General features: G+C 38.7%; 1 long non-coding RNA gene across 3 annotated transcripts in view; it reads right to left on the minus strand.

Moving 5' to 3' along the window:
* Positions 1 to 10753: 10753 nt before the first annotated feature.
* The window catches only part of LOC108712850, a 48751-nt gene continuing 43274 nt past the window's right edge, over positions 10754 to 16230 (minus strand). For all 3 annotated transcript variants that reach the window (XR_001935055.2, XR_001935056.2, XR_005966616.1), the window contains one exon: positions 10754 to 12171. This is a non-coding gene — a long non-coding RNA (uncharacterized LOC108712850). The remainder of the gene's footprint in view (positions 12172 to 16230) is intronic.

Raw genomic sequence — 16230 nt, forward strand, 5'->3', positions numbered from 1 at the left:
TAGATATTGGGTGCCCTGGGCAGTTGGTAAGTGTCACCCAGGGCAGCCATCAGGGGGGGACAGGGGGGAGAGTTGTAGGGGGCCCGAGGGTAAGGGGGGCCCCTGCCACACCACACTTACTTGATTAGCCGGGCCCCCCATCTTTCTGAGAGCTGCTGACTTCGGGAAGGCATGGACGTTTAAGGGGCCCTGGCCACCAATTTTCTTATAATATGCGGGGGGGGGGCCTGGCCACCAATTTTTTTTTCTCATGTGGGGTCCTAGCCACCAATATCTTTTTATTTTTTATTAACATGTGGGAACCCTAGCCACCAATATTTTTTTTGTTTTTTTTATTGTGTGGTTGGGGGCGGACCTGTGGGCTGGGGAGGGCGGACCTGTAGGCGGGGCTTGCGGTGGGCGCAGCCGAGGATATGTTGTCGTATGGGGCCCTGTGATTTCTGATGGCGGTCCTATTATGTGTAGCAAAGGGATTTCAATACCAGGCCTAGGTGCATGACACACTGGAGTACAGCTGGCATTTACACAAAGTAGGAGTGGTGTAATTATTGTGATGCAGTTGGCAACCCCCCTTCCCATTAGTGAGTATATTTCTGCTAAAATGAGCAAGTAGGTGGTATCCACACCTTGTTACTGGGTAACCAGTGCTCTGTGAATCGCTGTGCCCTTTTAATGACACTGGCCATCTGCTATTCCACAGTGGCCTTAATTACATTGCATTAATTAACATCCTATAGATGGCATGACCAAATAATAACCGAACACTGGTTTATTTAAATACTAGGGAGCAGGGCTGTCCAAACTTGTCTAATTAACTGGGGTGTGCTCCTTTATTCAGCTAAGACTTCCTGCCCACAAATACACAGCCATATTGCCATGAAATATCTCTGTCTGGCAAACTGCTTTTGTAGCAGGACCATGAGGAATGCAAGGCGTTGCTAGGCAACACGATATGCACAACTAGAGTGGGGGGGGGGAGCTGCAGTGACGGAACATTCTAAAACAGCATTTCCAGGCAATAATCTGCATATTCACATGCACCAACTGCTGCTCGGTGCCAGGACTCTCTCCACTTGCTGCTTCCTATTAGGGAAAGAGTTAATACTCCAATTCCATGCATTCTATGCAATACATGGTTTTTCACAGGCATAGCAGAACTTTACTCACTCTTGGCATAATTGTATTTTACTAGGACTGGGTGTGTATCCCTTATCTCATACTGATCAAAAGCAAAGCACATACACCTTAATCTATGTAGCCTTTTTTAGTGCCATAGGGTATGTTTGCACACCTCATGGAACTGAAAGGGTTAAAGAAGAAGGAATAGCATTTTACAATTGTGGTGGCAAAAGTTAGGCACCCCCATATGACTATTTCTACTTACGTAACACCCCGGGCCGGTGCTCTGATCAGCAGAAAACCGCACTGGCCTGGGGTTTTTCTAGTGAGCACCACGGAGAGATCCTCTTCCTGTTTCACCGGTTTTCAAATTTCCTGGAGCAGACGCATGCGCAGTAGAGCAAAATAGCCGGCTTTTTAGTTAACCGGCTTTCTGCACTACTGCGCATGCGCATGCGCAACTGCGAGAAGACCCGAAGAAGCAGGAAGAGGATCTCTCCGTGGTGGTCGCTAAAAGAACCCCTGGGCTGGTTCGGTTTTCTGCTGATAGGAGCGCCAGCCCGGGTTGTCAGGTAAGTAAAAGTAGTCACTTGGGGCGCCTAACTTTTGGCACCCCCAAGTGTAAAATGCTATTCCTTCTCCTTTAAGGGATCCCTGTATAGCTATGTACTATAATCTGACAGATGCAATCATATTATTGCATACAATACTTTCATTTTGGTAACACATAAACAAAACTGCTTTTTTGTGCATTTCAAAGTGAAGAAGGAAACGAAAACTGTAGTTAGCCAGTAGCAAAAATAACAAATAAAAAAAACAAACATAGAGTATTGTAGAAGTAATACCTATATTGGCTAGCAATGAAAATACATTGCAAGCTTTTGGAGTACCAAGGCCCCTTCGTCATGCAGGTAGTTTGCAAAATACTTGCCTGACGAAGCGATCTTGGTGCTCCGAAAGCTTGCAATGTATTTTTATTGCTAGACAATATAGGTATCACTTCTACAATAATCTTGTATTTGTTAATGTAAAGCAGGGAAAGAGTGTACATGTTTACAGTACAAATAACCAATAAAATGCGTGTATAAAATAACTGTTTTGATCCTTCAATAAATGGAGTTAAACATACATATCAGGCTACCCCCCCCCACCCCACGACTGGGAACAGATTGGTCAGTGGCGTAACTAGATATTACGATGTTATTATGTTTAAAGGTTGACTTGTTTTACCAATATTTATTTAAACGGTATATGAATTAGGGCCTCATGGGGCCCCTATACTTCCTGTCGCAGGGTCTGTTTCCTCTATAGTTACGCCCCGGGATTTTTTAAGCAATCAGTTATAGTCTATCATGCAGGATTACACTTATGATAGATAATGTCTAATTGGTTGGTGTTAGCAACTGCACTGGTTGAAATCTGTGCCTGATAAGGGCAAGTATGAGATCATGAGCATGTGAAACGCAATGGAATGCACATAAAACATACTGGGGGTCATTTATAAACTTTGTGCAGGACAAATTGGTTTGCAAAGTGAATATATTTGCCCTGTGCATGGTTATATTTATAAAGCTGAATAAGAGGGTGCAAACAGAATTGCAATTTTTTTTTCACAATGCAAATGTCACAATTCGCAAATTGAGAATATTTATGCACACACTCTGCGAATCAATTACGCCACAACTTTGGTGGCGGATAAAACATTCGCAAAACAGTTTCGCAAACTGCAAATTTAAGTTACTGTCAACGCTATTTTCACGCACAACAACCTTGCACATAGGGTGCGTTCGCGCAAACTGCCATCTTATTTGCGCGGCATTTGTAAAAATTAATTCACACGGCGAATTCACAAAAACCTGAAAGACGGACAGAGCAGTGCAATATATTAGCGTTCAGGAAAAACATGCGCAATACAACCATTTGCGAACTTTATAAATGACCCCCACTGTGTCCCAAATTCATTTAAGCTTCGATCACCCCTCCAAATGTCAGTAAGCTGACCTGAGCCTATATCTACTGAAGCCAAGGGACATATAGTTTTGAACAAGCTACTGCAAATTAAATAAAATAAAAAGCAAATGTCTAAGTAGCTGCAGTGGTTTAATGTACCTTTGGTGCAACTTTGCTCAGTGTTCTTAAATGAACCCCAATGACATTTATGTAGAGCAAAACAAAATAAAGCATGGTTCCATCTAACAAGCAGGGGTCACCTAAGGGAAAACAACCTTAAATTCAGTTATTTGTGCTCTAACAAATCATGGTAATGTGAATAATGCAATATATTAATTTTCTTACCTGGGATCAGTTCAATGTCCCATCAGCAAAAGCAGAATACTGAATGTTTGTGTTCAGCAGGGGACCCAAGCAGAGTAGTCATAGGTGCCAGGCTCATGGCTAATATGGCTAACTTGGCTCATGTGTAAATGAAAGCAAAAAGAAGAAATTGATGACGAGATGCCATTCTGAAACTACTGCATTTGGCTACATGTTTACTACAGTGATTATGTATGTGGGCTTGGGTGGCTGGAGTGGATTTGCTAAGCACGCAGGTTGTTAGGTTTGTGCCCAGACAGCTCCACAGTACCATGTACAGAAGGACGAATAAAGAGCAATTGTTAGAGGCGAACAAAAGGGATGGCTGCAAAGGATTCCTTGAGCAAAGCCTCAGAACTTGGACTTGAACTTGAGCTGTGTGTCTGTGCAGAATTGATGTCTGGTCATTAAATCATGTTATATCACGGTCAGGGTTGCTATAGAGAACAAGGGACTGGCAAGGAATTATAACTGGCCATACAAACTTGGAAACAGCTCATTATGTAAACATTGTAACTGCAGTATCAAACAGACAAAGAGTCAAACAGAAAAAATAACCATTGTATGTACTAATGTGACAAAGGCGCATTTATAGGAACTGCTTTCATACAGTTCACAGTAGGACAGTGTAAACTCTTTGATGGCCCCTGTGCAAATCCTGGGACTTGCAGAAGGTCAGTCTCCTGGGGGCTGTTGTCATGACTAATGTTTTGGTTTGGAAGGCAGGGGCTGTCTGGGTTTAGGGGTTCCCCCTCTGTAGTTCAGTGGCAGGCTGCTGAGATTTCCCACAGTCTGGAGGCCAGACAGGATTCTCTTCACGTCCCCCAGTCTGCTCAGCAAATGCTGCTGCTATTCAGCACTTAATTAAACGCTAATGGCAGCTGGGGATGAGGTCACCCGAGACAGCCTTTCTCACACATTTTTCATGCAAATCTGCTAAACTCAAAACAAATTTGAATAAAACGCCCTTTGTGTTCCCACTGTATGGACTGTCTTGTGTTTTCCCAAGGCCATTATTCCTTTTTCAACAGACTAAAAACTTCAGTTTGCAACCAGAGAACGGCCCTTGATTGTTACAACCCAACCTCTTTCCACAAAGGGAGGAAAATATTGGCTAATCCTGAAACATTTCAATTCAGCTATTTTCCAACACAGCCTGGCTCATTTTCTGCAAAGGGATGTCTGTTTAGTGCCACTGACCTCATATTGAAATAATAAATGGGTTCCATTGCAGAAGGTGCAATGCAGAATATTCTAGCATCATGTGTTGCCTAATTGTGTTGCTTAGGGCTCCCCTTAAGGTTCAAGCAATGCAGTTCTGCTTGGGCTATAGTGTGTCCAAGGGCTTTTAAGGATCATGTTTTATCAAGGAGCCCCTAGTTAGAAGATTCACATTATTATTGCATATCAACATCGTGTTGATATACACATTTTAATTTAATGCACATGAGATCACTGATCTGACATTTGAATATTTTCCATTTTTCATTTGTTTTGATATTAATAGAAAGGAAGGAACATTCTAGCTTATCCTAGGTGGGAATATCAGCAGTTTAAGCTTAGAGAGGTATGATATATTGCTTTATCATGCACTGAAAGATAAGGAATTCTGCACCATAACCGCAGGAAAGATAAGCTTAGATTCTGTGCCTATCCAAAATATTTTTATTACAGAAAATATATATAAATATATTTTCTGTAACATCTGTGTCTTTTAGTTTTAAAGGGCAACAGAACTGAATTCACTGTACAACTTTGTTTGTGTCTCTACATTTTTAGCACTAAATAGAGGTAAGCTAGTTTATTTTTATAAGGTATTATATAACAGCAGGAGGAAGAAGATAACTTCCACCTTCCTCTCTGGGAGGATATTTTCTATTGAAAAAAAGTCAAACTTTACAAAAGCCTCACATCACTTCTATGAACGCAGGATACCATTTAAAGGAAAAACCTTAACTAAACAAGTATGCTAGAAATGTTGTGCATTATGTTTTGGGCTTCTATACCAGCCCTGGGCAACCAGAGCCCTTTAGCAGTGATAAATTGTGCCTCCAAAGATGTCCCAGTAGCTCCCCATCTTCTTTTCTGCTGATTCACTGACTCAAAATATACAGTGCACCTAGAGACACATTTACTAAACTCGAGTGAAGGATTCGAATGAAAAAAACTTTGAATTTCAAAGTATTTTTTTGGGTACTTCGACCATCGAATAGGCTACTACGACCTTCGACTCGAACGATTCGAACTAAAAATTGTTCGACTATTCGATAGTCGAAGTACTGTCTCTTTAAAAAATACTTCAACTACATACTTCGGCAGTTTAAACCTACCGAGGTATAATGTTAACCTATGGGGACCTTCCCCAGAACTTTAATAACCTTTTTTTGATCGAAGTAGAAAATCGCTCGATTGAAGTATTTACGCTAAATCCTTCTAATTCGAAGGATTTAAATCTGAGGGTCGAATTTGATGGTTAATTAACCCTCGATATTCGACCCTTGATAAATGTGCCCCCTAGACTATAAATGTCATAATATAAAGTTGACTAGCAATTAATACAGATAATTACTACATGTCAGCTTAGAAACCAGTGCAACTAGCATCAGGGTTTAATAATCTGCCTTGTAGCATTATCTTATTACAGATAATAATATCATCAATATAATATAATTTTCTACTTGATAATTTGCGATGACTCCTAAGACTGTGCTCAGAGCCCACTGAGCATGTGACTTTCACAGACACTTTCCAAGATGGTGACCCCCTGTGACAAGTCCTGGATCATTGCTGTTATTGAGAAGCTGAAATTTTAGGTTGGTACAATAAATTCAGTATATAAATCATGGCATTTTTAATCCATATTCATTTTTAGGGTTTAGTTCTCCTTTAAATGAGTCAGCCACCCAAAAACAGCTTTTGTGTATTTTTTGCTTAATGAAAAAAATATATAATACATTATACATTCATTAAAGATTTTCAGTGGTTTTAAAGTGATGTGTAAACATAACTGCAACGGAATACAATATTTTTGTGATGGAAGACTCGTTTAATAATCACACAAATTCCAACAGAGCAATGTATGACTTTGAAGTTGGTGTATGTTTCATCCCTTTTGCTTCATATCATCAAATTCAGAAAATATTAAATGACACTGTTAATTCAACTATTGGACCATTAAAAAAGTACTGCTCACTAGAATAGTACCGCGCTGGTGCAGGTCTGAGGTTAGCTATTACAGTCATGGGAGGTGCCTAACACATTGTAACCACTAATTTTCATTTTTGAGGTCCAGCACTCATTTTGCTTGTGGGGTAGGGATTGGGGTAAAGAATTACAGATTAAAGACGGCTGCACAAATAAGAAATAATTGATGGAAGAGATGAGACCAAATGTAAGAGGATGTACAAATGCATAGGTTAACCATTTGATCCAACAGATCTCAGCTGTACTGAAACTGAAAGCTGGAAAGAGTCAGGAGAAGAAGGCAAATAATTGAAAAACTATAAAAACTAAGGATGCACCGAATCCAGGATTCGGTTCGGGATTCGGCCAGGATTCGGCCTTTTTAAGCAGGATTCGGCCGAATCCTTGTGCCCGGCCGAACCGAATCCGAATCCTAATTTGGGGAGGGAAATTGAGTGAATTTTTGTCACAAAACAAGGAAGTAAAAAAGGTTTTCCCCTTTCCACCCCTAATTTGCATATGCAAATTAGGATTCAGATTCGGTTCGGTATTCGGCCGAATCTTTCGCAATGGATTCGGGGTATCGGATGAATCCAAAATAGTGGATTCGGTGCATCCCTAATAAAAACTATAAAAAATAAATAAATAATGAAGACCAATCGAAAAGTTGCTAAGTACTGACCAGTCTATGACATACTAAAAGTTAACTTAAAGGTGAACCACCCCTTTAATTTATAACTATGCCCATTCTGTGAACATTGCAATTAAACTGTAGTTGAACTGCTACAGATTTGGTCAAATTTGCTACAAAACGAAAAAATGCATCATCACAAAAATGTCAATGCACATTTCTTTACCCCATGTCTGCTAGTAATTCATTCTTTGCAAATCCATACATTTTTTTAAAGAGTGGTTTTCGGGCTCAAATTTCTAATCAGTAGGCACTGTTCCCCCACTATAATGTGCCAAAACATAGAGGTGACAATATTTGCAAATAGTAGAACTGTCATTTGCTGGCCACATTGATTATCATAAACCTGTGACTATAAACAACTGCTTTGAAAATATATATTTGCAGAGAATGGATTACTAGTTATTTTGTAGGAAGGCAGGCCAATTTTCATGTGTAACCTATGTCTAAAAAAATGTGTGCAGCTCCTGGTGATCACTATAAAAAAAAAAAAAAAAAAGCACAACATGCAAGTGAGAATTATGCCTGGTAGCCAGGTAGCCAGCCCTTTAGATAAATGACCAAAGGTAAACAGTTAGATCCACCGTATGGGCAGTACTTTGACATGATGTGTATAGTGGTTTAGCGATTTTATGACTAGAGAGTTTAACTAAAAACTGTTTTTGAAAATATATATACATTCAAAGAATGGATTACCAGTAAAACATGAAGGTCAATGACCTTATTCTGTGTACACTTCCCCCTGTGATTCTATCAAGCAGCCGTGTCTAGTGATGAACACCTGAGCAGTGCTTGCTTTGCTCTTCTAATATTTAGTTACAGTGGGGGCTCTTTACAAAGATGGTGCAAATTAAAGGAAAAGTAACACCAAAAAATTAAAGCATTTTAAAGTAATTAACATATGATATACTGTCAGCATGCACTGGTAAAAGCTGTGTGTTTGCTTTTACAAAGACTATTATAGTTTATATACATAAACAAGCTGCTGTGTAGCCATGGGGGCAGCTATCCAAGCAAGAAAAAAGGCACAGGTTACATAGCACATGATGAGCCATGTCCAATAAAATTATGTTTTATCTGTTATCTGCTATGTAACCTGTGTCTTTTCTCCTTTTTTCTAGCTTGAACAGCTGCCCCCATGACTACACAGCAGCTTGTTTATATAAACTAAAGTTGTCTTTCTGAAACAAACACGACAGTTTTACCAGTGCAGAACAACAGTACATTATATTTTTATTATTTTGATACTCTTTCTGTTTTTGCTGTTATTTTCTAGTAACCAGCTTTAAAGGAACCGATTCATGGATTTAAACTATTGTAAAAAGAACGTAAAATTCACTAAAGACTTATTCCAGTTTTGTGAATAAGGCAAGATATTTATCAAGCTGTGTAAAATGTTTTACACAAAAAAATCTGGAAAAAGTGGTATGAAATAATAGTGTTATATATCAAGCTGAATTATTTTCAAAATTCATGATTTACCACCCTCCATCACCCAAATTTTACTCTCAGCTTCACATTCAATACACAGCTTGAAAAATACACCGTTTGTACATAGTGTAGCACAGAGGTGATAGTGGTGATGTGTGATGTACTCCCTGTTTTTACAGTCTGATAAATATGCCTCTTAGGGTGAAGACACACAGAGCTACTTAGTAGCAGCTACTTGTCATGGCTAAAAAACTCCAGAAAATACCCTGCCATAGACAATAGTGAGAATTGCCTAGAGACAATGTAGAGACAATTATCAGTAATTAAGTGAGATCTCTCTATTTTTGTTGAGGAGTCTTCACCTTTAGGGCAGGGGCACACGGGCAGATTCGGGGAGATTTAGTTGCCTGACGACTAATCATCTCTTCTGCAGGGCAACAATCTCCCCAAACTGCCTTCCCCCTACCTTCCGCCTGCTATAATGATGCCAATGCACTCGCGGCGCTTCAATTTCCGAAGTTGCCTCACGAGGATAATGCCATAAGCCCATTTTATATGTTGGAAATACAATTTTGAAAAATAGAATTTTGAAGAATACAATTTTTAAGAATTTAAGAATTTGAAGAATTTGTCAGATCAACTTAGGACAGTTTGGTATATTTTTGGGGAGTTATTGCTTGTGGTAATATGAAATTTGGAACAATGGAATTCAATTGAAATGCTATTACACCATTTTATGATAGAGGGATATAAAAGAAAACTGAAACAGCAGTTCATGTACACTGTGCGGCACATTTACTAAGCTCGAGTTAAGGATTCGAATGAAAAAAACTTCGAATTTCGAAGTATTTTTTGGGTACTTCGACCATCGAATAGGCTACTACGACCTTCGACTTCGACTCAAATGATTCGAACTAAAAATCGTTCGACTATTCGACCATTCGATAGTCAAAGTACTGTCTCTTTAAAAAATACTTTGAATACATACTTCGGCAGTTTAAACCTACCAAGGTTCAATGTTAGCCTATGGGGACCTTCCCCAGCACTTTTCTACGTTTTTTATGATCGAATAAAAATCCTTTGATCGATCGATTAAAATCCTTAGAATCGTTCGATTCGAAGGATTTTATCGTTCAAGTGAACGATTTTTATTTGCGCTAAAATCCTTCGAATCGATATTCGAAGGATTTTACTTTGAGGGTCGAATTCGAGGGTTTATTAACCCTCGAAATTCGACCCTCGATAAATCTGCCCCTGTGTGTATATTTATGTATGAATGTATGTACTGTATATATATATATATATATATATATATATATAATCAAAATGGTCAATAAACCGCACTTCCAGGACTTCCATAGGGTGTGAAAAAGCAAAAATTATTTTATTATCAACGTTTCGGCTCCCAACTTAAGCCTCCTCCTGAAGACGGCTTAAGTTGGGAGCCGAAACGTTGATAATAAAATAATTTTTGCTTTTTCACACCCTATGGAAGTCCTGGAAGTGCGGTTTATTGACCATTTTGATTATTTATAATTTAACCAGCACCTAGGCAGTGACGACTACTTGGGAGTGCTCCAGATTGCGATTTCTGTATATATATATATATATATATATATATATATATATATATATATATATATATATATATATATATATATATATATATATATACTATGTTGCAGTGTCTACAGTAATTTTTTTCTCAAAAACTGCCACAATTTAATGTATCTTCATGACTTGAAGCAAGCATGCAATTGAGGGTCTGAACTACTCCCACAATGTTACACCATGTGTGCACAATACTTTTTATTTTTTTATAAAAAAAAATTTTCTTAATTTTGTTATGCTCTGGGTAAGAAGTTAACAAAAAAATGAATCAATATGCAGATTGTCTTATTATCTTTCATTTTCATCTGACTCTTTGTAGTATAGATCTGAATATGTCTTACTGGATATACCAGGACAAGTGATAAAATTCTACTGTATTGCATAGGAACCAGGCCACTCTTTAGATCATATAATAGCACAGTTTATTTCTCAAAAATTCAAGGACATGCTGTATATAAAGTTGACAATAGGCAGTTCACAAACCAATTAATGATACATAACTTATTTTACAAAGAATCTGAATGCAATAACAGTATTGTAATATAGAATTGCAGTTCTTGTATGACAACACATGTGAAATTGAAAGGAATAACAATAATTGTTATTTGTGTGTTACTACACTCTCCCATACAGTATATATAGAGGCCTTCAAATTAAAAGACGTGAAAGGATCTGTCTGGGACATATTTTTTGAAGTACTATGGTGGTGTGAGTGAATATTTCCAGATCTGTTTCATTTCAGGGATTCACATACAGACAGCAGAAACAACACTGATGTTATTTGGTTTAATACACTTTTGTATCATACTCAAAACTGGCAGTTCATAAAATGGAGGTGATGTGTCACATGATACTGACTTTAAACCCACTTGTGGTTACGCCTTTCAGCTTTATATTTACAAAATGATTGTCATTTCAAAAGAGTCCAGTCTTGTATTTTCATAAAACGTTTTGGGATAATCCCATTTCGATACACTGCCATTTGAAGCTCCAAAGTCTGTCTCTTTGGGTTGTAATAGGCACTGTGCTCACACACAGACCAGGGGCACATGTACTTGTACTTTTACGCCCACACTTCTTCCTGTTACAGTGAAAGCCTAAATCTATTTCCTGTCAGGTGATCAGTGAGGGAACATCACAAAATGGTGGCCCAAGGTAAAAGAGGTAAAAGGACAATGTTTACTAATATGTATAAGATAAAATAGCTTTAAAATAGTCACTTATGAGGATTATTATTATCTGTTGGTTAAGTTTTCTCTCAAAACTTTTATTTCTCCTATAAACTCCTATAAACTCTAGGAAGAATTTGCAGCACAAGTCCTCAAGACGGGCCTCACAGGGAGAGTCCTGCAGTCGACCTGCTGCCTCAACATGAAGATGGTGTATGCAGCATCTGACCCCATGTTGTTTTTTCACGTAAGGTCTCCCAAGTACAGAATTGCTGGTCAGTCTTTGTGACCCACAAACTTAGAAAGCATTTCACAGGAGATATCTCTTTAAAACCTGTTTAAAAATAATGGAATGCTTCCTGTAGAATACTGCTTAGATAAAACCTTAGCATAGTTTCTTATGAAGGTGTTTGAAGAGGATTTTCGCCACACATTTGCCTAAAACATGGTCAATGGAAAGAGGTGCCTGGCAGATAATCTCCTTTGTGAATCCACTTTTTCTTCGATCTTCTTAGTAGGAAAGGGTGCAGTGGATACGCTAAAACATTGTCATGTATTATGCATGGCCAGCACAGGACTCTCTGCTGAAGCAGTCCCACAGATTTGCTTGTCAGCTGTAGTGAAACTGTAATTTCAGTTTGTCATCATGGGGACCTGGAAAAGCAGATTAAGAAGGACACATTATTTCAGAGAAATTCCAAGAGTCAAACAACATTGGCCAGGGCAGCTCAGTACTAGTGTAATTCACTCACTAGAAGGCAGGCAATGAGCATCTGGATTCTTATTGTGTAGGAGAAATTTCAGGGCTACCACTTGCTTGACATGGATATGTATTATTCCTCCATAAATCCTTTCCTTGTGAGAATTTGATCATGATCTCAAAGGTCCCAACATGTCTTCTGGGCAGAGTGTGTGACTGAGAGGACCTGGGGACACTAGGATTAGCCTGTGTATCACACTGCCTATACAAAAAAACACACTGTGATGTTTTAATCTTTCTGTTAACTTTTTCTGGATTTAAGCCTAAACCCAGGACCCCCTATGGCCAATATTTACTAGAGGCCAAGCCTCTCTCTGAGAGCTGGAAACAATCAGTTTCTTCTACACTTTGTTTTCTATCAACTGCACAGCATGCGTGGGCAAATGGAGACCCTTTATGTGTCAGTTGTCTGGGAGTATGGGACCTATAGTTCAACAGCATCTCTTGGGGCTTCCAATTGCCCATCTCTGTGATACAGTTTTAGTTATTAGAAGTCTTGTAAAAAAATTCATTTCTTGTTACAATTCATACCATGTGTCCGATTAACAGAGTCCAGTGACTTTGGAAGTATGAAGGGCCTATCTACCAGACAAAAGAGATCCCTACTATATAAAGGCACTCTAATACAAAATACAGTGTAAGTTCCCTTCCCTTTTTCTCATTAGCCATAAAAACATTTATTTATATGCTGTATACTGTCTGGAGAAGAATAGTTAAAAAAAAAAGCTAAAAAAAAAAGCTAAAAAAAAAGGCTAAAAAAAAGCAAAAACAATATCACACCACTCAGTAAAAAAAGTTTGGCTAGTAGAATTTTTAAAAGTAATTAAACCAAAAATGTATATTTATATATTTGCTGTTGCCCCTATAGATGTTAGTAATCACAGTGAGTTGCTACCAAAGGCACATCTGTCTGGGTACAGTGCATTTAAGTCATATAGGTGGGAAAGCACTTTCATCTTGTATAGTATCATTCTCTCATACTAGTCTGGGCCAGACTGACTACTCCTAACCTTTTGTACCTATGAACCACAAAATCTAGAAAGCATTTGGCAGCCAAATAAGCATGATGCAGTTCCTGAAGGTTGCAAAATCATAAATGGCATAAGTGCAATGGACTACTATCAGCTTGCAGAGGTGCCTTGTTAGCTGCATGCTTGTGTCTTTGTTTATTTCAACAGGAAAATTCCTTATAAATCAATGGCATAAGAAACTGCTGTGATAATTTTGGGTTGGCTGGCAATAATTTATGAAATAACTTTCAGAAGAGACAAAATAGAAAGACAAAGGAGGCAGACTTAATTCACTGGTGCTTAAAAAATTCTAATGAAAAGCAGACACTAACTTGGGAAGACTTTTTAAAAAGAAATTTCTATAAGGGGAGGCAAATAGAATTGGGACAGCAATTAGGAGTTTGAGGAGTAATTGGATGAGTTTTTTAATTTTTATGTATGATTGGAGACTTGAAAAAACAAACATCATGCTGAACAGTTACGGCTTAAAAAAACATATTTCTTGCTGGTTTGTAGATAATTATTACTGGGGTACTTTCTAGGGCCAGAATTAGAGCAGAGGCCAAGACCAATGCAGATAGCATGCCCCACAACAACCCGTGGAGAAAAAAGAATAAGTAATACTTCCCCTAATGGTTCTAAAATAAAAATGACTCTGGAAGTAAAGTTCTGTTTTTACTACATTAAAAGGCACTATTTAAGGCACTAGGGCACACTGCAATGAACCGGCAGAAAGCCTGTACTTTGCCCCAAGGGGTTGCTATCTAAGGCATGGAATTAAAATAGAATAAAGACTCGCTCTAACTACATTGTTGCCTGAATTCAGTAGCATCGCATTCAGAGGGGTTAGGTGGAGAGTGGCATGTTGAGTCAGAGAAATAGGCCAGAGAACAGCAAGGAGGGCCACAAAGCATAGGAAAGTCTGTACTTCACATATGACAGTAGTGCATGGCTACATATAACTTTACTGTTGGCACAATAAAGTCACAATGAATATACATTATGGTATAATTGTAATATTTTATTAACGTTATGGAAAAGTAGAGCATTTTACTGACAAATTATTCTTCATCCATTTAACATTCTACAGAAAATATTGTGGATATAATTTACATTTTCTTTTTTTTTTTAAAAAACTGGCACATTTTTCCCATTCCGCCTAATAAAGATCTCTTTCTTTGCACGTTTCCTATTCATGCACTTAGGGAGGTGTTACCAACCCACTCCCTCGGTACACCCCATTGCCCATTTCACAGAATCATGGGGAGAAACTTTCTGGACAATTTAATCTCTCCAGGGTGTTACTTAGCTAAACCCCTTTTGCTGTCAGGTTTTCATCCCTCCTCCTTCTCCCTTATTTTTCTTCAAGTCTAGATTAAATTTTGCAACCCCAGATATCTTTCTTTCTGTTGCAGACCCATGCTGTTTATGTAAATGAAGTCCTTTCATACTCCCCCCCCCCCATCTAAGGTCCTCAGATTTAAATGTGTCCAAATGCAGCTCTCCCCTGCTAATTCCTTAGCACAATTACACCTTTATTCTGTTACTGGGGCCTAACAAGGGGGAAATCATTTTAAACTAATAACACGTGCTGCTTGGCTTGGGTAATTACTAAGTCGGTTTATAAGAAAATATGAAAAGGCCGACAGGACATCTGATGACTGTGTTTAACCTTACGTTATTTGTTTGTCCCTATAAATAGCAAATATAGAAATGTATTTCATTGCTTGTTATTTATTTGGCTAATAATAATCCAAAATATTTCTCTCAAAACCAAAGACAAAAGTAAAGAGAAAACACACTTTTATTTAGTGTTTCCAGAATCAGAACCTTTATCTACATACCAAATACAAGAAGTTGCGAGAAATGCTTCCTGGCATGCCCCAAAAAGTGAGGACTGCAGCATTTGAAAAAGCACCTTGCAGCATATTTAGGAAAGCTATGGGTCATCTATAACTGTTCTACGTGCACACTCAGTGGCAACATATACATAAGATTATATTTATCAAAACACAAAATTGTTATGCTTCATTCATGTTTAAATATTACCCCATCCTTTAGCAACACATTTCTCTGAAGAGTCCAGAAAACAATGTGTCCCTCTGCAAATATGTGGAACTGTTGGGTTATGAGGTTAAATGTGAGTCCATGTGAGTTTGTGCGGAAGATTGAGGGTGCAGACAGGTCATGGGCCTTGCACTGAATGGCTGCTTGCAGACATTGTACTTCTAACCCCTAACCCCCTTGTTTCACAGTACAGTTTATGCACGGTCTGGTGTAAGACCAAACACAGAAAACAGAAGGAGGAAAGCTTTTTTATTCTCTCATCCTAGACACATAGGAATGTGTCAAAAGATGGAGAGCGGAAAGAAGGAGAAAAAAAGGATGAGAGAAGAGTGGGAACATCAAGGCCCTTGACTAATGAATATCATGATTGCCCTTGAACCTCAGAAGGCTTTGCCATTCCCAGGACCCAGACAAGGGCTGAGGCATGTCTGAGCCCAGCTGCAGGGGGACTAGGCCATGGTTCATCACAGACACTTTGACAGGCCAGTCCTTTTCTGTGCATATTTCAGGTCTGCGTAGCTGCTCCCCTGGCAACCAGGAAGAGAAGATAACCCAAGCCAAAAACCCCTGTCTGTGCTGCAAAGAGAAGCATACCAGAGAAATAAAACTGACTGTGACATATGAGCCGTACTCTCTATAAGACTCCAATACAAAAGAACGGCTTGTCACTGAATATGTACCCCAGCTTTCAGCATCTCTCCGAAGACTATAGGGGGTGCTGGCAGTTATACTGTAGATCAGGGGTCCCCAACCTTTTTTACTTGTGAGCCACATTCAAATGTAAAAAGAGTTGGGGAGCAACGCAAGCATGAAAAAAGTCCCTTGGGGTGTCAAATAAAGTCTATAATTGGCTATTTGGTAGCCCCTTTGTGGACT

Source organism: Xenopus laevis, chromosome 3S (assembly GCF_017654675.1).
Source record: "Xenopus laevis strain J_2021 chromosome 3S, Xenopus_laevis_v10.1, whole genome shotgun sequence".
NCBI classification, from domain to species: Eukaryota; Metazoa; Chordata; class Amphibia; order Anura; family Pipidae; genus Xenopus; species Xenopus laevis.